Raw genomic sequence first — 21,489 nt, forward strand, 5'->3', positions numbered from 1 at the left:
ATCCAATCAATGTATTAATTTGAAAAGTGCCATCACACTTTTAAGTATTTTTCCTTTTCTTTCTGAAAAATTCTAAAATTGCTGCCCCCTCCCAGCCCCCTCAGACATAAAGCAATGATCTGACAGCATTACTCTATCAGCTGTTCCATGTTAGCTTGGCAATAAATACAATGAAAGAAAATGACATTTGGCAATCCGTGAATAACTTCAAATCTTTCTTTACTAACCTTGTGCCCCTGTGAAAGTAGGTGCCTCATGATGCTTTTAAAATGAAAACCCTCCTTTCCTATTAAGTGAATATCCAGCAGAATGCTACTATAAGAAAAATAACCACACAGAACTCTGCACAGACAGAAAAAGCTGCGTCTTCCTAAGTGCTTCAGTTCAAGTATTCAGGCTGACTCCCTAAAGGCAAATTAAGGCATGCCCAACCCACAAGTTACTTTAGCCTATGAGCATTGCAAATAAAGTGAAAACCACTCCCCATATGTTAAATAGAATATTGGGAAACAGAGAGAGGGAGGGGAAAAGCCAGAGGCAGAGCGAGCTAATGATTTCTGCTACATTTTTATTTTTATGTACTTATTATTACAGCCAAACATGCAACAAATGGTGAATGTTTAGGGACAAAATTTGCTCTTAGTTATTCCACATTGATACCTGTGTAACCGTACCGACTCAAGTTACTTTACTTCAGACTTAAGTGGTGTAACTCAGAGGAGAATTTGGCCCTGACAGAAGGGAACAATTTTCTCCTTTGTCCTCTCCTCATATAAACCACAAGGGAAAGTCAGTTTTCCAGCTACTGCAGCCAAGAAATAAGTATATTTGATTGAGGGAAGGGAGAGAAAGCCATGCAAGTTCACATTGAGTGAAATACACATGATGTTATTAGTATATCACAAGCTAATAGCTATGGTCATATTTGGGTCAGCTCTGAGTAGCGCTAGTCTCCAAATGTTGAACTAGTCAGATAATTTCATGTGCACATTCCCAAAGCCCTTTTTAACATGCAGAGTAGCAGATTTCTTTGAGAGAGACAGACAGACAGTATTTTAGTACTTAGTAAGGCTCTGAACTGACAGTCAGGGAAACAAAAACCCTCTCTACACGTTGTTATTATTATTAATTATTTGTATTACCACAGAACCTTAGTCATGGACCAGGACCCTACTGTGCTAGGTACTGTACAAACACAGAATAGTCCCAGTAAAAATGCCTAAAACCTGTCGTCTACTACTACAGCTTCACTGCACCTGCCCTACAGGAGACTCATGAGTCTGAACCTTGCCCATGTAAATGCAGCATAAGAGAAATGGATACTGTAATTCAATCTTCATGCCTGTCTCTTTGCTGAGATTGCTGTAAGGGGTTGTGTTTTTTTAGAAGGAAACACTTGTCTGATAGGAACTAAATTATGACCCTCACACTTGCATCACATAAAAACAATTTGGGAACAGACTCTGACCTTTGTTCTACTGAGGTAAATCCAGAGTAACTTCACCTACTTCAGTGATGTAAGTGAGCTTAGAGTCCAGCCCCTGAACAAGATCCAAATTGTCAATAAAAGTTCCATTTACAACAGGTCTCAAATCATGTTAGCTGAACTGGATCATGTGCATTTAGTCTAACTGGGCTTCCCAACTGGTTTTAAACATTGCTTGTCTCAGTTCACACCAGTCAGCCCCACTGGTTTTAAACTGAGTTAGCCTGTAAACACTGCAAGCTGTGATTTAAAGTGATTCAGCACGCTTGATTCTTGGACCAGTGTAGATGGGGTTCAGGAGTCCAGAGGCTCCTACCGATCTGCAGCAAGGAGGGGCACAAATCTGTGATGGAAATCATGATGGAACCCTATGGAAAAGAAAAGTAGTTGTGCAGAATGCTGCACCCCATCTAGGGTGACCAGATGTCCCAATTTTATAGGGACAGTCCCGATTTTTGGGTCTTTTTCTTATATAGGCTCCTATTACCCACCACCCCCTGTCCAGATTTTTCACATTTGCTGTCTGGTCACCCTAACCACATCTATGACATCACCTTGCCTCCTCTGCAAGAAGCAGATAGGGCCAGAGCTGGGGAGGGGAAGTCATGCTACACTGCACATAAACCAGTCTGCAGGGAAAGCTGCAGTGTCACAGAGCGCAGCACTGGGCAATGAGCCAATGACACTGCATGCTAATGCACCAGCCATGCTGCCTTGGGTGGAAAGGGGTTGCAGGATAGTCCCTCAGAGTAGCTGCCTGTGATCTGTGGGCCTGGATTCCTGGCCCCAGCTGTCCATTTGAGTTCTGCCTTTGCTCATGCCACATGCTTGCCAGGACCATGAACTGGGATGGGGATAGGAGAACAAGTGGCTTCTTCCTCCAATGGAGCTGTGGCATTTCCCCATTACTTTGTTCCCCTCTGCATGCTCTTGTGCAGGAGGGGACACTCTGGAAACAGAGATGGAAATCAGTCCAACTTCATGGACCATCCAGCACTTAAGCTACTTGCTTCTTAATTTTACCCAAGAGTTAATTTCAATTTCCTTACTTCTATTGGAGCTGCTAACCGAGTTCTGGCAAATCCTTCCAAGCTCATGAGCTTTAGCTCAGCTAATACATGTTTGTCTTCTCTCCTATTAAGTCTAGTTGATTTTGGCAGAAAGAATGATTACTGAGGAACCAGCAGCAAGGGGAAACAAACATTTTAGATCAATAGGCTGGCACTGCTGAGAGCTCTATCAGGCAGCGGAACAGAGCATATTTTACACCCATCATTCCCTTCTCCAAGAAGATGCAAGGTTGTGCGCATGCCCATTAATGCCTTGTTGGAGTTCCCACGACATTCCCTTTCTCGGATGTAAATCTTCAAATGGATACTTGGCATCGGTCCTTTTTCAGTTCGTGATTTTGAAGGCAGACAGTGCGTCTAGTGGCTAAAACACGGGCCAGCAAGTCAGAACTTTTGTTTTCTATTCCCATCCCTGGTCCTGATTTAGTCTCTATGCAATGTAATTATAGCTAAGTCAGTCCCAAGATATTAGAGAGACCAGGTGGATGAGGTAATGTCTTTTATTGGACCAGCTCCTCTTGGTGAGAGAGACAAACTTTTGAGCCATAGAGAGCTCTTCTTCAGGTCTGGGAATAGGGTTGCCAATTTTGTTTGGACATATTCCTGGAGGTTTTGTTACATGACATAATATTTAATTAAAGCTTAATCTTTAATTCCTGGAAACTCCAGGACAATCCTGGAGAGTTGGCAACGCTACCTGGGAAAAGTACTCCAAGCATCACAGCTAAATGCATCCAGTGCACTAAATGCCCCAACAACAATTATGTGGGTGAAACCAGACAATCGCCTTGCTCTTGAATGAACTCACAAAGGCAAATGATAAAAAATAAAACTCCTGTGGTGCACGTGATCACTCTATATCTGACCTGTCAGTCCTCATCCTCAGGGGAAACCTACACAACACTTTGAAAAGATGAGTCTGGGAGCTTAAATTAATCACTCAGCTAGACACTAAAAATCATGGACTGAACAGAGACACTGGATTTATGGTTTATTACAACAATCTGTAACCCCCTTTTTTTGTCTTATGACTGCAGAGGTGTTAAAGGAACACTCCGCCTTGAATGGTCCCTTACAATATGTGCTAACTGTACACTAAACAATCTGTCCCCTCCTTGCATTTAGCTGTGACGCCGGAGTACCTTTCCCAGACCTAAAGAACAGCTTTGGCTTTGGCTACGGCTACACTGGGGCTGTACAGCGCTGCAACTTGCTGCGCTCAGGGGTGTGAAAACGCCCCCACCTGAGCGCAGCGAGTGCAGCGCTGTAAAGCGGTAGTGTAATCAGAGCCTGCAGCGCTCGCAGCGCTGCAAGCTATTCCCCTCGGAGAGGTGGAGTACCTACAGCGCTGTGAGAGCTCTCTCGCAGCGCTGGCGGCGCGACTACATTCGCACTTCACAGCGCTGCCGCGGCAGCGGTGCCGTGGCAGCGCTGTGAAGTCCCGAGTGTAGCCAAGCCCTTTGTGTGGCTCAAAAGCTTGTCTCTCTCACCAATAGATGTTGGTCCAATAAAAGATATTACGTCACCCACCTTGTCTCCCTGATGTAATCTGTGATCTCTGGCAAGTCCCTGAACCTCTGTGTAACCTTCCATATACATCAACACTTACCTACAGCACAGGGCAGCGTGAAGTTTATTTAACATACAGCACTTTGATTTCCTGGTGTGGAAGCATTGCATGAGGGTCACACTTGCATCGAAGATGCTGTATTCTGTAAGTGCAAAGGATGGATATTAGTATAACTTTTTATTTTCGCTGATTAATTTTTTTTCTTCTCTTTTAAATTTTCCATTTACTAATGCCTCCCATCAGGCAAAAGCCTGTGCATATGAGAAAGAGAGGCACACACACAGGTCTTGATCACAGAACAGATTTTCCAAAGGCCCCTCAAATGATTTCCTTACAACACAGACATTGTACACAAGCAGCAATACATCTCTGCTCCCTTTGGCAGGAGGCAATGTTGTCTGGATCAGAGCCCAGTAGACAAAAATCTTTGGGGTAGGCATTGTCTTTTACTATGAGTTTAGATAAGGCCTACCACCATGAAGCTCCAATCTAAATAGGGCTTCTGGGTGATGTTATAATACAAATTAATAATACGGACTGGGAGTCAGTGGAAGTGGGTTCTAATTCCCCATCTCAACACTGACTGATTGGGCAAGTCATTTAGCCTCTCTGTCTCCCTGTCTATAATAAGGACCTCAGATGGGTGTTGTGAAGCTTAATCAATTAAAGTACTTTTGAGAATTTTAGATGGATGGCTCTATACAAATGCTAAGTGTTACTATTATTATCTGCAGCTCAGGGACCTGCTCATAAACTCAAGTCTGGGAGCTGTCAAGAACATCTAATCTTAGGTTCTTATAATTCTGTAATTGAACCTCCGGGAAGAAGAGAACTGAGAGAGAGAGTTTTACACACAGTCATTACTGGGAAAATAGCATAGATATGGAGAAGACAAAAAAAAATTGCCAGATTCCTCACTGACTTCAATGGAGTCACAGTTGGGATGAATCTGACCCATGTTTGGTCTAGACACATTTTTGCACCGATATTATTATTTGTTATTTGTTTTACCATAGCACTTAGGAGCCCTAGTCATCTACCAGGATCCAATTGTGCTAGGTACTGTACAAACAGAATAAAAAGACGGTCCCTGCCCCGAGGGCTTACAATCTAAGTGTAACACAAGAGATAACAGATAGATATATACAGACGTGGGCATACAAGAAAACAATGAGACAATATTGGTCAATCGTCTCTGCACAAAAGCAGCCATTATCTGAAGGATGATAATGCGGTAGCTTTGTGGATGTTGATGGGGAGCACCTCCTGACCATGGGGGCAGGGGAGCATAGGAGAAAGCACAAAGATGCTTGTTGGAAAATGTAACAAGAGGATATTGGAGGCTGGCATCATGGGCCATGGTATAACTATGTGAATTGGAGGGCAGAAGGGCGGGGGTTCCCAATACAGTTATATGGCTGAAACCCCTAATGCTGAAGCAGTTATACTGTTACGAAGGTGCCTTACACCAGTATGGCATATTCCCATATGGGAACAACAAGCGATACCAGTATAAGACACCTTTATATCAATATAACTAACTGTGTCCACACTAGGGGAGTTGTATCACTTTAACTATAGTAACTCATGTGTGTAGACAAGGCCTTAGAGGTGGCATGCAAAGATTTTTTTTTAAATTGAGTTTGCACCCTTTTCTGTTTCTTTATCATGTTTGAAGAAGGCCTGAAATGTTGGGGGTGTGTTTTTTTTTTCTTTTTTTCCCCTCTGCTTGAGTTTCACCTTTAGGCATATCAGGAACGTCAAGTCTGATCTTCCCTCATGGTGTTGGGGACCTCTTGTGGGGGAGGGAAGGTGTCTCACTCTTTTTATTAATTATGATGATGATGATGATGAAGAGGAGGATTTGTGAGCTCTCCCCTAGTGACTGAAAAGCTGAGGGAGCTGATACTTTAACAGACATCTTTACTCTCAAGTGTCTGCTAGGCACTTAAGTTAAATAAGAGTTAAACAAAAAGGGTTTGAACAACCTGACTCAAAGTGACTTCTACTCTTAATTGTTCCATTTTCATTCTCTCAATTTGTGATGTCATTATTTTACTACTGCCTCTGTCCCCATAAGAGTAGGTAAGACTTGAATTGATCATGTATAAAATACGTGGAGAAAAAAAAAGTCCATACATCATAAACAAGCAAAAAAGAACACACTGTTTCTTTCATGTACTAGTCATCTTACAAGAAGTCTGCTTAGCACTGGGTGAAGAAGAAATCACCAGCACCACCTGGTGGCAACAAAACAAGAAATGCTGGCCATGGTTCTCACATATTTTGAGATTTTAAGGCCAGAAGGCTCCATAATTTATGATCATCTAGTCTGACCTCCTGCACAACCAGGGCCCGCTCTGGCTTTTTTGCCGCCCTAGGGAGCGCCAGGGGGAGGGTGGCGAGCCCGCTGCGGCTCCGCTCTCCCCGGCAGCCGGAGCACCGCGGGGAGGGCGGCGAGCCCAGTCGCGGCCCCGCTCTCGGGCCGGAGCGCCCCGCCGCGCCGCCCCCCTCCAGGCGCCGCCCCAAGCACATGCTTGGTGGGCTGGTGCCTGTAGCCGGCCCTGTGCACAACACAAGCCATAGAACCTCACCTAGTGATTTTGCATCAGCCCCATAACTTCTGCTAGCTATAGCGTATCTTTTAGAAAGATACCTAATTTTGACTGGAAAGAGATCAATCCACGTCCCTTGATAAGTTGTTCCAGTGGTTAACAGTCCTCACTGTTACAAATTGAGCCTCATTTCTAGTCTGAATTTATCTAGCTTCAGCTTCCAACCACTGGGGGCACGTCTTCATTGGCAATGTTAAAGCGCTGCCCGGTCCGGGCTCCCTCAGGACCCACTTGCCTGGAGGGGCCCAGCCAAGCTCCCCACACTGCCCCCCCCACCCTCCCTCTGCAACTGGCTGAGACTGGCCAGGCTTCTGCATCATTTGAGCAGGGGTTGGACTAGATGACCTCTTGAGGTCTCTTCCAACCCTGATATTCTATGATTCTATGATTAGTCCCAGGCGGCTCAGCTCCAGGGAGATAGGTGGGCCCCCCCAGGTGATGGGAAGCAGAGACTGCCCGGAGCTGGAGGTGCACTGGGATCTGGCCAGGAGGCAGAGAGAAGCCGGCGGGAGGGGCCAGGAGGTGGAGAGGAGCCCTCGGCTGGCCGAGAGGAGCAAGTGGTGGGCGGGGTGGCAGGGGACTCAGTGGGCTGGCAGGGTCTCAGGGTGCAGTGCAAGCAGAGCAGGCCAGGGCCCCTTCTGAGCATGGGCCCAGTTCCATGGCGCCACTGGTGCCATTGTAAACCCGGCACTGCAGGGGAGCCCTCCCAGCACACAGCCCCTAGCTACCCTCATCCCTGCACCCTGAGCTACACTCTCCCTGCACCCTGAGGTACCCCCCTCCCAGCACACAGCCCCTAGCTACCCTCATCCCTGCATCCTTAGCTACCCCCCTGCCCGCACACAGTCCCTAGCTACCCCTCTCCCTGTACCCTGAGCTACCCCCCTGCCCGCACACAGCCCCTATCTACCCTTCTCCCTGAGCTATCCCCCTGCCCACACACAGCCCCTATCTACCCTTCTCCCTGCACCCTGAGGTACCCCCTCCTCGCACACAGCCCCTAGCTATCCTCATCCCTGGACCCTTAGCTACCTCCCTGCTCACCAACAGTCCCTAGCTACCCCTCTCCCTGCACCCTGAGCTACCCCCCCTGTCCACACACAGCCCCTAGCTATCCCTCTCCCTGCACCCTGAGCTACCCCCCCGTCCACACACAGCCCCTAGCTATCCTTCTCCCTCCACCCTGAGCTACCCCCCTGCCCGCACAGTCCCTAGCTATCCCTCTCCCTGCACGCTGAGCTACCCCCATTTTTTCACAGAAAGCAAGTACCCAAATATCAAAATATTTCAATTGGGCTATCCTGCCAAGGTGCCGCATAGGAAATTAAGTTTAGTTTTCTCATGTTCCGACTCTCCTCTATCAATGGGACTCCCAGCCAGACTACATTTCCCATGATGCACCAAATTTTCCCCTCACCATTTGGGAGATTGAGAGATACACTCCAACGAGGGAGTGCAACACATAGGCCTTGGCTACACTTGCGGATTCACAGCGCTGCCGCTGTGAAGCGCGAGTGTAGTCGCGCCGCCAGCGCTGCGAGAGCTCTCTCTCGCAGCGCTGCAAGTACTCCACCTCTCCGAGGGGAATAGCTTGCAGCGCTGCGAGAGAGCGTGCAGCGCTGCAGGCGCTGATTACACTGGCGCTTTACAGCGCTGCCCTCGCTGCGCTCAGGGGGGTGTTTTTTCACACCCCTGAGTGCAGCAAGTGCAGCGCTGCGAATTGCCAGTGTAGCCAAGGCCATAGAAGAGAATGGGAGCATAAGGCACTCGAACTACAACTCCCATGAGACCCCACAGCAGCATTTCATAATTGAAACATTTATGGTTTTGGCCAAAATATTACCGTTTTTGATTTTTTGCCAAAGAGTTGAATTTTTTCCATGAGAAATTTTGACATTTTCTTTATTTTCTGCAGAATAAAAACCATGTTGCAACTAGCTATAATAAAGATGTGTACAGTGTGTGTACACTGTTCAAAGCAAGGCGGGAACTCCACTTGGTTATGCTCCTTTCCTAATTATATTTTAAATGTATCCAACACCACATGGCAAACTGGCATTGAAAAGAATTTTAAATGCCCTCCCTGTAAGAACACATATTAAAGTCAAAGACTTTGGGCTTGATTTTGAGTGGCTTTTCATGGCAGCAAGCAGACCTGAGGCACAGTTCTTCCCTGATCTCCCGCTAAGGTGGTGTATCTCAACACTGCTCTCTGCTCTACTGCGGGCTGCATCTGAGAACCACAATGAACTATCCAGGAGATAAGCACAAGGCAAAGAAATTGCATTTGCTGCTGAGGGTTTACTCCAGGTAATTTCCTTATGATTATTTTCTCATGCCTAATTTGCCTTTGGGTGGGGAAGAGAAAAGATTTTCCTTGGCAATCAGCTCATATTTGCATCGTTACATAAACACCTGGATGCCACCATCTGGTTGTTTCCTGACTCACATTCTATGCTGTAGCAACAGAGGTAACCAATCACCATCAAATGAAACAGATAAAACTAATCCCTTTGGAAAACGCCCGGCCACGTTACCAAACTAGCCTTCAGATCTGGGGAGGGGCACAGCAAATGTCCAAAGATAAAGCATAGCTTAACGAGCAACAGGAGCTGTTCTGCTGCAATTTAAGCAACTCTAGGGAAGTACAAACTCTGCAGTTTGTAGAAGACAAGCTGACAGGAGCCTACTTTAGCTCCCTCCTCTTAGACATAAGATGCTTAATCAAAAAGCACATTATTAAGCTGATTGGAAGGGTGTCAGTAGGATAATAAAGTAACAGCAGCAATGGGTTTGAGTGGAGTCAGCAGGTCTATCTCAGATCCTTACACACCTCCCCATTACCACAGTATCTGAGCCCCTCACAGTTTTTCATATATTCAGCCACACAGCATTCCTGTGAGGTAGGGAAGTCCTATAATCCTCACTGTACAGATGGGGAACTGAGGCACAGAGACATTAAGTAACTTGCCCAAGGTCACCCAGCAAGTCTGTGGTAGAGTAGGGAACTGAAACCATATCTCCCAAGTCTCAGACTAACCACTGTATCATCCTTCCTCTAACCTACCCAAAAGTTAACAAAAGGGCCAGATCACAGAGCCCTTCCGCACCCTCACAAGTACTTATGTAACCCACACACCTCCTGGGTATGGTGCTCTGTCCCATCTAGTGGCACCGAGACCACTTAGAGAGAGAGAGATTAATGAGTCTGTTCTACAGCCTTAGTTACAAGGCCTATGGCCCTTGGCTCATGCACTCAGAGGTCCCAGGTTCAAGCCTACCTACCAGCAGCTAGGGTCTGGGGGTGTTACATTTAACCTTTGGGACTGCTTACATGAATCATGGCTCACCAGCATGAGTAAGGGCTCAAGATTCTGGTCCAAGGTGATTTGGCTGGGAAATAAAAATATTGCAGGATTTCCCTGAAACATCTTTAGAATGAAGCTCCCACCAAACTTATATATTGTGCCTTTGCAGATTCCTGTACAGACTTCCTCCTCCCCATCCCACCTTTAAATTAGCCCCAAATCACACTAAGATCGTTTTAAATATTCGCCCCTCCTTTCGCTGGACTTTCATTTGTCAAAGGCTGCCTCTCTCCAAGAATGGCGAAGGCACACTAGGGTCAATGCCAAGCAGGGCTGCCTTTAGTAAGTGCGGGGCCCGATTCGAATACCCGGCGGCTGTCCGGGTCTTCAGCAGCACGGCGGCAGCGGGTCCTTCACTCGCTCTGGGTCTTCTGCGGCACTGAAGGACCCACCACCGAAATGCCTCTGAAGACCCGGAGCGAGTGAAGGACCCGCCACCAACATGCCGCTGAAGACCCAGACCGCCACTGGGTGAGTAAAAAAATTAAAAAGGCGCCTAAGTTAGGCGCTCTTCTTTAGGGCATGGGGCCCTCTTAGGCGCGGGCGCGGGGCCTGATTCGGGGGAATCGGCCTAAAGCCGGCCCTGATGCCAAGAGTGAGCAGTCCGCGGAGGGTCTATGTACAGGGACGTTGCAGACAACCCCACGCATACCTACTCTGTAGTGACTGTTTCTCTCTCTCAAATCCTGCAGGTTTCTATGAAAAATATAAATATTTATAGCAATGTGTTTTTAAAATACAAGCTCCACTGCTACGTTTTTAAAATTTCCCAAAGATTTAGTCCATATTGGGGGTTACTAGAGCCGAGGACTTAAAAAGAAATCTTAAGAATCTTAGAAGTGAAAAAAAATTCCGTGGCAGAGAATGTAAAGCTGCCCTAGGAATCTGGATGTGAATTTCCCCTCAATTTTAATGGAAATATTAATTTTAGGGGGAATCAGGCATCCAAATCCAGTTCTGAAAATCTCAGCCTACAGAATTACTGACAATGTGCCCAATCCTGCAAACACTTCCAGGTGCAGTGCTTTCTAATCGTAAGTGTTACAATCAACTACAATGCCACTGCTTATGGTAGTAAGCACTATGCCGAGCAATATGTGTTTGCAGGATTGGGCCCACAGAATGGAAAAGACTCTACCTGACTTTTTTCCATTTGTGATTTGCCCAACTTCTGCACCAAACCAGTGGGACTGCACAGAAGGGGGATTCTCTGTGGAAGGGCAGCTCTGCTGTCTTCACAACACCATCCCCTATCGAAGCCTCTCTGGGTTAGGCAAGAGTTGGAGACCGGCCAGGCTGGAGGGAGGATTGGGATGGGATGGGAATGAGGATGCAAATTATCTCCCCTCTGGGCCCACAAAAACTATTTAATAGAACCCAGGCTGGATTTTTTTACTTTATCTGTGGACACTCTTACTTAAGAATCAGAACAGGTGTAGAAGACACAATTAAGACACCTGGTCTCTTCACAATAGAATTTCCATGGTAGCTACCACGTTTGGTGTACCTAAAAAGAGAGAGAGCAAAGACAGTGCAACATTCAAGCTTTGTTCCTTAATCCATACTGACTGCTCTTTCTCATCAAGCACTTCCTGTAAGTAGTGTTCAGCAAGTTATTTTACATAATCATACCACAGTGCTCCCAATCAAGAAGCTATTTATTATAACATCCCTTTTGTCACACTCAATTCAGATAGTAAAATTAAACGTGAACACCATAACCTGCTTAACTTAACATTCTATTAAACTCTATTAAACTCCCTTAAAGTCTATATCATCATATATATAACAAATTGATTTTTTAAACTTATCTAACTCTTAACTTTTTTGCAACTAAGGTATTTTCCTCAGGGTTTCAGATGGTGGTTCTTTCTTGCCTTAGTATTATACATTGCAGTGGTTGGATGCTGGAGGGAGTGAGAGTTTTTCTTAAGATAACAGGAGATTCTCTTGAACTTGGCTCTTCTGGTGGGAGTGTGTTTTGAGAGTCTATTCCAACGTCTATCGGTGGCTTGTCAGCCTGTGTTTTCTTCCATGTCCTGCTGAGCAAGTGTCAGTGGAGTGCATATTTCACCATTCTCCACTTCCTGGTTTTGTCTTCTGTTCACAGTGGATTAATGTACTTCTGGTTTTGGTGTCATATAAACCCTTTCCCCGTTACGTAATATGAACGAGGATTTGTCTGTTCAACAGATGTAGTTTGCTTCCAGGTGCATGATTTGTTCTGAGGAAACAGTTTGATCCTGACAGGGTCTCCTGGTTGTAGCTAGTCAAGTGTAGTAGGCTTTGCCTTTGCGTGTCTCTTCCTTTTTTGTCTGTTATTCCTTCCACCACTGCCAGTTGTAATAATGCTGGGGCACCATGTTAAGTGTGCTTCTTGACATCAACCATTGTACCAGGCTGCTTGCTATTCATACCTTCTGCAGGAGACATTCTCCATTCAAGAATGTCCTGTATTTTCTCTGCTTTTTGCAGCTTACTTTAATAGAGCCTCAGCAATTTGAACTGCCAATTTGGCTTTGCCTCGTGACCGGCTCTGGTATGGTGATGATGTGATATGACTGAATTCTCATTCCTGGGTAACGTGCACAAACTCACTGCAAATGAACTGGCGACTGTTATGTGAAACTATATAGTTTAGGATACCAAGCCTGCTAAAAGGCTTCACTGCTTTGTCTATGATGGTCACTGAGGTAGTGTCTGACAGCTCATCCACTTACAAGAAGTACAAGTTTGCAGTGAAAGGGTTCGTTCCTACTTTGCTCCAAGGTCTGTTGGGAATACTGTGTAATTTCATTTCTCTTTTTGCTGCTTGGCCAGTTGGCCTTCATTTCCCATAGGTATCACAACTGCTCACCAGTTCTGTGATCTCCTTGGTCATGTTTGGCTAGTATTATGGCATCTCTGCCTTTCCAGCTATGGTCTTCTATTCCAGAATGGCTCCGATGTATTCTTGAAAGAATTTCTGTTCTCATTTATTTTATTCTAATACCGCACTCATCACTTGTAGTATCAGAGCGCCTTCCAGTAGTGGTGTAATCAACATGATTACACATCTGTTCTTTGTTGTTTGTTCTCTCATCCTTTCCCCAGGGGAGAAGCATGTGGAGTGGAGTGTCTTGTTTTAGTAGGGCTTTAGGTTTCTTTGTTTATTTTCAATTGTTTGATTCCTCAATACGGCACATTTTGTTTCTTTGTTTTTCTTGCCTGCAAGCTTTGGCATAATGATTTCCCTTGCCACATTTATTGCACATGATCCCATATTTGGGACATTTTCCATAAGCATGTTTTTCCTCCATAATACCCACGGGTCTTCTTTTACATTTTATCTCCTCTGCTTTGTAGTTGGGCATTGCTTTTGCACAAATTTTGGTGCATTTTTCCTTTTTTTCCATGTTTTCCCTGTGAGCCTTGGTGCTGCCTGCATCTGCTCCACTTATGCTCTGCATTTGGATGTGAGCTTGTACACTAGCTTTGCACATGCCTATAGCTCTTGGTAGAGCTAGTATGGGTTTTCTGAACTTTCTCATTCAAGCTCCTGCATCTTTCAGCCCTATTACTGATCTATACCAAAACAGTTCACCTTTTAAGATTTGGTAATTGCATGAGTTAATCGTGTTGTGCAATTTGGCAATACGCGGATGTTGTCTTTCTCCAGATTCTCGATTACACTTGTTGAAGACTTACCATTGGTATAGGATGTTTTTTTGTGGATAGGAAGTACTTTTGGAGAGCTTTGAAGTCAGTCTGCTGCTGACATAATACAGGTGCTGTTGGAGCATGTGGCAGAGCCTTTGCCCATTATCGCTAACAGTGTGGCTGCTCTTATTTTGTTTTCTTTTTATCCAGCCTTGTTACAATTTCACAGTTTTTCCATTGTGATCTAAAGAAGGTCCAGGTCCTAAACATGTCCCTTTTCAAATCTATGTGCCTAGGGAAAGGAACCTGGTATGTTCCCATGACTGTTATTGTCTCTATATTTTGGGGGAAGGAAACCACAGAGGCTATTAGCAACATTCTTAGTTTCTGATTTCACATACCTGCAGAAGCCAACTCATTCCTGACACTAGGATCTGTGTTCAAGCACAGAAAGAGAGACAGCCAAGCCAGTGCAACCTTCAGGCTTTGTTCGTTAATCCACATATACTGTTCTCACTCATCAAGCACTTCCTAAAATTAAAGTTTTCTAATTTTCTATGTATAATAATCTAGAAGGGCCACTGCCACATGCCCAGAATCCTGAACTTTCTCGTACTTCCAGAAAAAGCGTTACCCCACCCCCATAAGCAAGGCCTAGAATGCATGTCTCTCTACTCCAGTGGCGTGACCTCACACGCATGGTATGTGCGAGGTCACACCAGTGGAAATGGAGGGGTATGCTCTTCAAAATGGTGTCCCCCGTCCATGATATTAGGCAAAACCATGTCAGTTTTGTTTCGGTACCTGACAGGGGACATAATCACAGAAAAGGAGGACTATCTGGCTTAAAACTGGATGAAATGCCTATTATCATCCTACAGTAGTGTTTTTCAAACCGTGGGTCATGATCCACTACTGGGTCGCGGCATGTAAGGCACTGAGTCGGGTCGCGGTGGCTCTGGTCAGCACTGCCAACCGGGACATTAAAAGTCCTGTCAGCGGTGCTGCCCAGCTAAGGCAGGATAGTGTAGGGTTACCATACGTCCAGATTTTCCCGGACATGTCCGGCTTTTTGGGCCTCAAATCCCCGTCCGGGGGGAAATCCCCAAAAGCCGGACATGTCCGGGAAAATAGGGAGGGAGGGCCCGGCGGTGCGGGGCCAGCGCGGTGCTCGGCAGGGACTGGGGCCAGGGGCACGGGGCTGGCGCGGTGCTGGGTCAGGGGCCGGGCCGGGGGTGCGAGCATTTGGCCGGGGGCCAGCGCGGTGCTCGGCCGGGGGCGCGGGCACTTGGCCGGGGGCCGGCGCGGTGCTCAACCGGGGGCCGGTAGCCGGCGCGGTGCTCGGCCGCGGGCGCGGGCACTTGGCCGGGGTTGGTGCGGTGCTCGGCCGGGGGCCGGGGGCGCGGGCACTTGGCTGGGGACCGGGACCGGCGTGGTGCTGGGCCGGGGGCCAGCGCGGTGCTCGGCCGGGGGCGCGGGCACTTGGCCAGGGCCGGGGTCAGCGCAGGCACTTGGCCGGGGGCCAGGGCCAGCGCGGTGCTCAGCCGGGGGCCGGGGCCGGGGGCGTGGGCACTTGCCTGGGGGCTGGGGCCAGGGCTGGCACGGTGCTGGGCCGGGGGCCGGCGCGGTGCTCGGCCAGGGGCCGGGCGGGAGACACCGAGGCCAGAGCCTCTTGGCCTGGGCCGGCCGGCCGCCAAAGGGAGCCGCTCAGCCAGGAGGGCCGGACTGAGCTACGCTGCACCCCGCCCCAGCCCCAGCCTACCTGCTGCCTCCCTGTTTCAGGCTTCCCGCGAACATTTGATTCGCGGGAAGAAGGGGAGGGGGAGGAGAAAGGGGCGGAACGTTCAGGGGGGGGGCGGAGTTGGGGCGGGGCCCCATGGAGTGTCCTCCTTTTTAAAAATTAAAATATGGTAACCCTAGGATAGTGCCTACCTTTTCCGACACCACGCTGTGCCCCGGAAGCATCCAGCAGCAGGTCCGGCTTCTAGGCAAGGGGGCCACAGGGCTCCGCGGGCTGCCCCGGCCCTGAGCACCTGCTCCACACTCTCACTGGTCGGTGCCTGCAGGCGAGAGTCGCGCGGAGCTGCTTGCGCACCTCCGCCTAGGAGCTAGACCTGCTGCTGGCCGCTTCCGGGGCGCAGCGCGGTCCACGGTGCCAGGACAGGCGGGAAGCCTGCCTTCTGCACCCTAGCTGTGCCTCTGACCGGGAGCCGCTGGAGGTAAGTCCATGTCCCAACCATGCGCCCCACTCTCCTGCCCCAGCCCTGAGCCCTCGCCAAACCTGGAACCCCTTCCTGCACCCCAAACCCCTCATCCCCGGCCCCACCCCAGAGCCTGCACCCGCCTGCACCTGCCCCAAGCCCTGACCCCCTCCCTCATCCCAAATCCCTGCCCCAGCCCAGAGCCCCCTCCCACAGCCTGAACCCCTCATTCCCAGCCCCACCCCGCAGCCCTGACCCCTGCACCCCAAACTTCATCCCCAGCTCCGCTGGGTCATGGGCATCAACAATTTTCTTCAACTGAGTCCCCAGGAAAAAAGTTTGAAAACCACTGTCCTACAGCACCCCTGCCAGGAAGCTATTTACCATAACACCACAGGTGGTCCCACATTGGTAACAGTAGTGCAACAGGCCAGGGTAAACAAAGCCCAATCCAGAGTGAGACCCAGGTTCATCTACAGGGGAATCATAGTAGCCAGAAGAGTTTTAAAACAGGATTTTCCCCATAAAGTTGGCACCATGGTATCCCTGTCCTCCAGGTCTAGCTATGTTAGGTTCTTTTGGGCCAACTCTGTAGATTAGGTCCCTACTGAAACAGGTCAGAGAAACCATATTAGCACTTTTTGGGGGAACCATCTTTAAAAACAGTTCTGGCTAACACAGTTTCCCTGTAGTGTAGAGACCGCACAGTAGGGCCATGGTCACATTAGTCTGGGGATCTATGCCCCCTGGGCTTAGCAGAGTAATGCTACACCCCTGTCACTTATGCACATGCAATCCTCCTAGGGTTGCCAACTTTCTAATTGCACAAAACCGAACACCCTTGCCCCGCCCCTGCCCCAAGACCCAACCCCTTCTCTGAGGCTGCACCCCCACTCACTCCAGCCCCCCTCCTTCTGTCGCTCGCTCTCTCTCCCCCACCCCCATTCACTTTAATTGGGGTGCAGGAAGGTGTGAGGACTCCAGCTGGGGTTGCGGGCTCCAGAGTGGGGCCAGAAATGAGGGGGTCAGGGTGCGGGAGGGGGTTCAGGGCTGGGTCAGTGGGTTGGGGTGCTGGAGGGAGTGAGGGCTCTCGCAGGGGGGTATGGGCTCTGGGGTGGGGCTGGAGATGAGGGGTGTGGAGTTCAGAAGCAGGCTCAGGGCTGGGGCAGAGGGTTGGGGTGTGGGATGGGGTGCAGGCTCTAGCTGGGAGTGTGGGCTCTGGGGTGGGGCTGGAGGGTTTGAAGTGCGGGAGGGGGCTCAGAGCTGGGGCAGTGGGTTGGGGTGCTGGAGGGAGTGAGGACTCTGGCAGGGGGGGTATAGGCTCTGGGGTGGGACTGGGAATGAGGGGTGTGGAGTGCAGAAGCAGGCTCAGGACTGGAGCAGAGGGTTGGGGTGCAGGCTCTACCTGGGAGTGTGGGCTCTGGGCTGGGGCTGGGGGGTTTGGAGTGCAGGAGGGGGCTCAGGGCTGGGGCAGGGAATTGGGGTGCAGGAGGGGGTTCAGGATGTGGGGTTCTAACCTGGAGCAGGTGGTTCGAGGTGCGGGCTTCGGCCAGGAGGCACTTACCTCAGTAGGCTCCCGGTTGGCGGTGCAGCACAACTAAGGCAGGCTTCCTGCCTGCCCTGCCATGTCTGGCCCCGAGGTGAAGGCACGGCCAAGCATCTCTGCGCAGTGCCCCCTGCTGCTCCCATTGGCCGCGGTTCCTGGGCAATGGGAGCTGCAGAGCTGGCATTCGGGGTGGGGGCAGCGCATGGAGCCCCCTGCCCACCTCTGTGCCTAGAAGCTTCCGGGAGCTGCATGGAGCCAGGGCAGGCAGGGAGCCTGCCTTAGCCCTGCTGCGCTGCCATTTGGACTTTTAACAGCCTGGTCAGCGGTGTCCCTTTTCAACCTGGCGTTCCAGTCAAAAACTGGATGCCTGGCAACCCTAAACCCTCCCTTGCCACGTGAGCAGAACAAACCGCTAGGAAGAGAGGAAGAAAGGTGACCATTAATTTTGCTCCAAAACAGCACTTTTTAGCATCAACTTCTTTTCAGGAATCATACACAGGAGTGACTGCAGCAGAAAAAGGGGATTAAATGAGCCCCCCAAAAGCACGTCTGCTCAAAGAGAAACACAAGCCGGGCTGACAAAGCAGCACTGTTACATTTATTTATTTTCAGAAAGCACTGAAGAGACCCAGAGTGAGCTGAGGAAATAGCACCGAGTCCCAGCCAACTCCTGAAGACCTTTCTAAAAACCTCCCACGTTGTGAAGAGGAGAGAGAGGAAATGCCATCCAAATAGAGTGACCAGATAGCAAGTGTGAAAAATCAGGACAGGAGGTAATAGGTGCCTATATAAGACAAAGCCCTGAACATCGGGACTGTCCCTATAAAATTGGGACATCTGGTCACCCTACATCCAGTTAGGCAAATACAGCAATTTTCATAGAATCATATAATTCTGGGTTCTCCTTTTATCAGAAAGCCTCCATGAGAAGGAGGAGTAGGTGCGTGGAGGAGTAGGTGCATGGAGTGAATACCTCCACAGCACTGGGTTCTGAAACAAAGAGCCTCCAGGTCAAGGAGATAAATAAAACAAAACAAAACAAAAACAGGAGGAAGTAGAATCACCTCCCCATCATAAGGAGCTTTCAAAAAAAATTATTTTCCTTCAAGGAGGTTTAAAAATCTGTCTGCAAGCAGAGTCTCAAACAAATAATTTTACACCTTGGCACGTGCGCACACCAACACACACAAAAGCCTACAGAAGATTATAGACCCAGTCAAGCTACTATTAAAGTCAAAGGTAAAACTGACATTGGGCCTAAATCGTCACTGCTTGTGTCCTCATTCACACCAGTGCAAAGCCAATGTAAAAGAATTCTTTGCTCCCTGACACCTAGGTTGGGTGCACCCATTTTTCACAGTGAGTGAACAAGACTGAGAATCAGGCCCGTTGACTTCAAAGGTGCAAGATCAAGCCCTGTGAAAGGACAAGAACACACAGAAGAGGAAGGGCAGAGTGATTAAATATTTAGAAAGCAACAAAAACTGCATACAGCCATTTATATTTTGACTTACCAGCATGTCAGTTTCACAGACCCTAAAACAACACATTGGGTGTGTTTTATATATTTAATTCTGTCCTTAAATCTGGGAAAAATTGGAGAATTAAAAATATATATAAAATTTCAGCTTTGGGTGGCAGACCAAGATGCCCAGGTCACATGCCACCTGAGGGGCGTTGGGCATACACTAAGAAGACACAACAGAATGTACTGCCTTCTCCAGGATTTCTTTCTAAAGGAAATAATGAAGCACAAGTATTTATCCAAGGCACATAGGTAAATACTGCACTGGGCAGTAGATTGTGTACATGTTTGGTAACACCCATTTACCTAGCTGATCCACCCAGTGCTCTTTCATGGGGAAAACTGAAGGCAAAAACACACAGAAAAAAATCTGCATTTCATCTGCTTTTGCACCTTATCAGTTGGCAATTGGTATCTTATCAGTCTTACAGCAAATTATTTCAAAGATAGATCAAGAAATGGTAACATAAATGGTAATATAAATCACTAGCTACAACTATTAGTTCTTATGACACACAATATTAAAGATGCCCATCATCACCGTATCCATAAATAAAAGCACAAGAGAAGGGCCAACTTATCTTCTGATTTACCACTTGTAACTCTACCTAAAGCCATATAGTTGTGTGAAAGGTTAGACAAAGCAGAATTAGATCCAAAGGTAAGCAATTAAAACTATAATTGAAACATATAGCAGCCTCGATGCATACCCAGAGATGGATTCTTTGTTTGATATGGTGAGATTTACATAATAATGAAATAGCTTCTGATCACTTTTCTTTTTGTCATCCCACAGATCAGGATTACAGCAGACATTCAATTATCCTAGATAAACTGAAGATAGGCCATTTATTTAAGATTTGCCAGCTGTCCAGTGCAGCAGGCACATGTGAACAACATGTTTGATCAGGTTCTACTCCACATTTACAGGTCTTGATTCTAGGGGCTGGAATTTCCAGACGAGAGCAGTGAGGTGTTCTGAACTTCATATAAAGAGGAGGACAGGCAATTGCTTACAATCAAGGAGTCGTTATTGGCTTCTTTTCAAGCACATATTTATGTAAACTAGTAGAGTTTACTCTGAATTTGCATTAACCTTGCCTAAAGAACTGCTTCTAAAGATACCTGTTGCTAACCCCTCCCCCACTTTTCCTATCCAAACATTTCCTGGCTCACGTTATGAGTCAGATTCAGGGCTGAGTTCTATTCAGAACTGCATGTGGTCGTCTAGTCAAAATAACTTACGTGAGGATTAACTTGTGATCTGCAGGATTCTTCTAAGCTCTCCCGCTATTCTTTCAGCAGTTCAAAAAGGAGTGTGTTTTCCAGAAAGGGGAGTGGATTTTGGCCAAATAGGGGGCATGGGAGGTTCACTCTAGTTGTATGCTGCTGCACAGACTCCCTTAATTAAAGTCCAGTTCAGCTAGTATACATACGTCTCAACAGACTCAACCCTGAAGTCCCTATGCAACAAAACTTCCAGTGAAGTCAACAGGAATTTTACCTGCCTTACGACTACCCAATCAATCTCAATGCCTGTGAGTGCAATTCCCGTTGACGGGGCACACTTGCACTGCGATGAGATTTAAGACTCTTAAGAATGAATCAAGGGAACATGAACAAATAAATCTAAAATCTCAACCTCACTGTATCCATACAGCCAAATAGCAAACCTCTTCGTTTGCTTCCATAATGCTCCATGGTCCTATTATGTGACAAGGTCTTTTTTTTAAAGTCCCCGCTGAAAGCATACCACTCTTTACTGATAAAGAGGATCTATATAGATTTCATATCAGGAAGTAGCTGATTCACAAGATGTGTTCAAGTTAAGTCACAAATGTAAACAGATATGCAATGAAATCAGACTCACAAGGATACTGCATGTGAGAACAATACCTAATAAAGGAGCTTCCTGTTTCCTAAATTCCTGTAGTACCATTGTAAAGCAACTTACGTCTATTTTATTATTGGATCCATTATTTGAAATTCCTAGTAATAGTTAATAGGAGATCACTTCTTTCTAACTGGAAACTCAAAGCTTATGCAGCAAATCCCACAACACTTGTGCATCTAAACACACAAACTAGAAATGAAAAGGCCCAATAAGTTTCTTTATTTTAAAATTACAGGTGTCAGAGAAGCATACAAAGATATTTTGACTACAGTGGTAAAGTCGTAGTTACTCTCCTCCAGAGGGGGTTGAATCGTAACCTGGGCAGGGCACATTTCTGCTCTTGTACGAGGATACATGTACACAAGTCTCATGGAACTCACTGGCTGGGGTTGCAAAGGTATAACCGAGAACATCATTTGGTTCAGTGGGAGTTACAAGTGTGTATCCCAGGGCAGAATTTGGCATTTCATTCTTTAAGGTCCTAATCCTGCAAGACATTGGACACCTTTCACCATTACCAATGAATTCAGGCTTAGCTGATGTTAGGGTCCTTTCTTTCCCAAACTCACTCTCTC

The 21,489-nt window shown here is 47.6% G+C and overlaps 1 protein-coding gene across 3 annotated transcripts in view; it reads right to left on the reverse strand.

Annotated features, from left to right (window-relative positions):
- Nucleotides 1-21,489, reverse strand: part of PLD1 (phospholipase D1) — a 137,536-nt gene that overhangs the window by 114,604 nt on the left and 1,443 nt on the right. Inside the window, exon 2 of one of the 3 annotated variants that reach the window (XM_054039303.1) lies at nt 4,166-4,268. The exons of 1 other annotated variant lie outside the window; for it this stretch is intronic. The gene's annotated coding sequence lies outside the window, so the exon portion shown is untranslated. Of the gene's footprint in view, nt 1-227; nt 359-4,165; nt 4,269-21,489 lie in introns of those variants that run through there. One more of the 3 variants, XM_054039304.1, reaches the window with a different exon arrangement.

The sequence above is a fragment of the Malaclemys terrapin genome, chromosome 9 (assembly GCF_027887155.1).
Source record: "Malaclemys terrapin pileata isolate rMalTer1 chromosome 9, rMalTer1.hap1, whole genome shotgun sequence".
In the NCBI taxonomy this organism is placed as follows: Eukaryota; Metazoa; Chordata; order Testudines; family Emydidae; genus Malaclemys; species Malaclemys terrapin.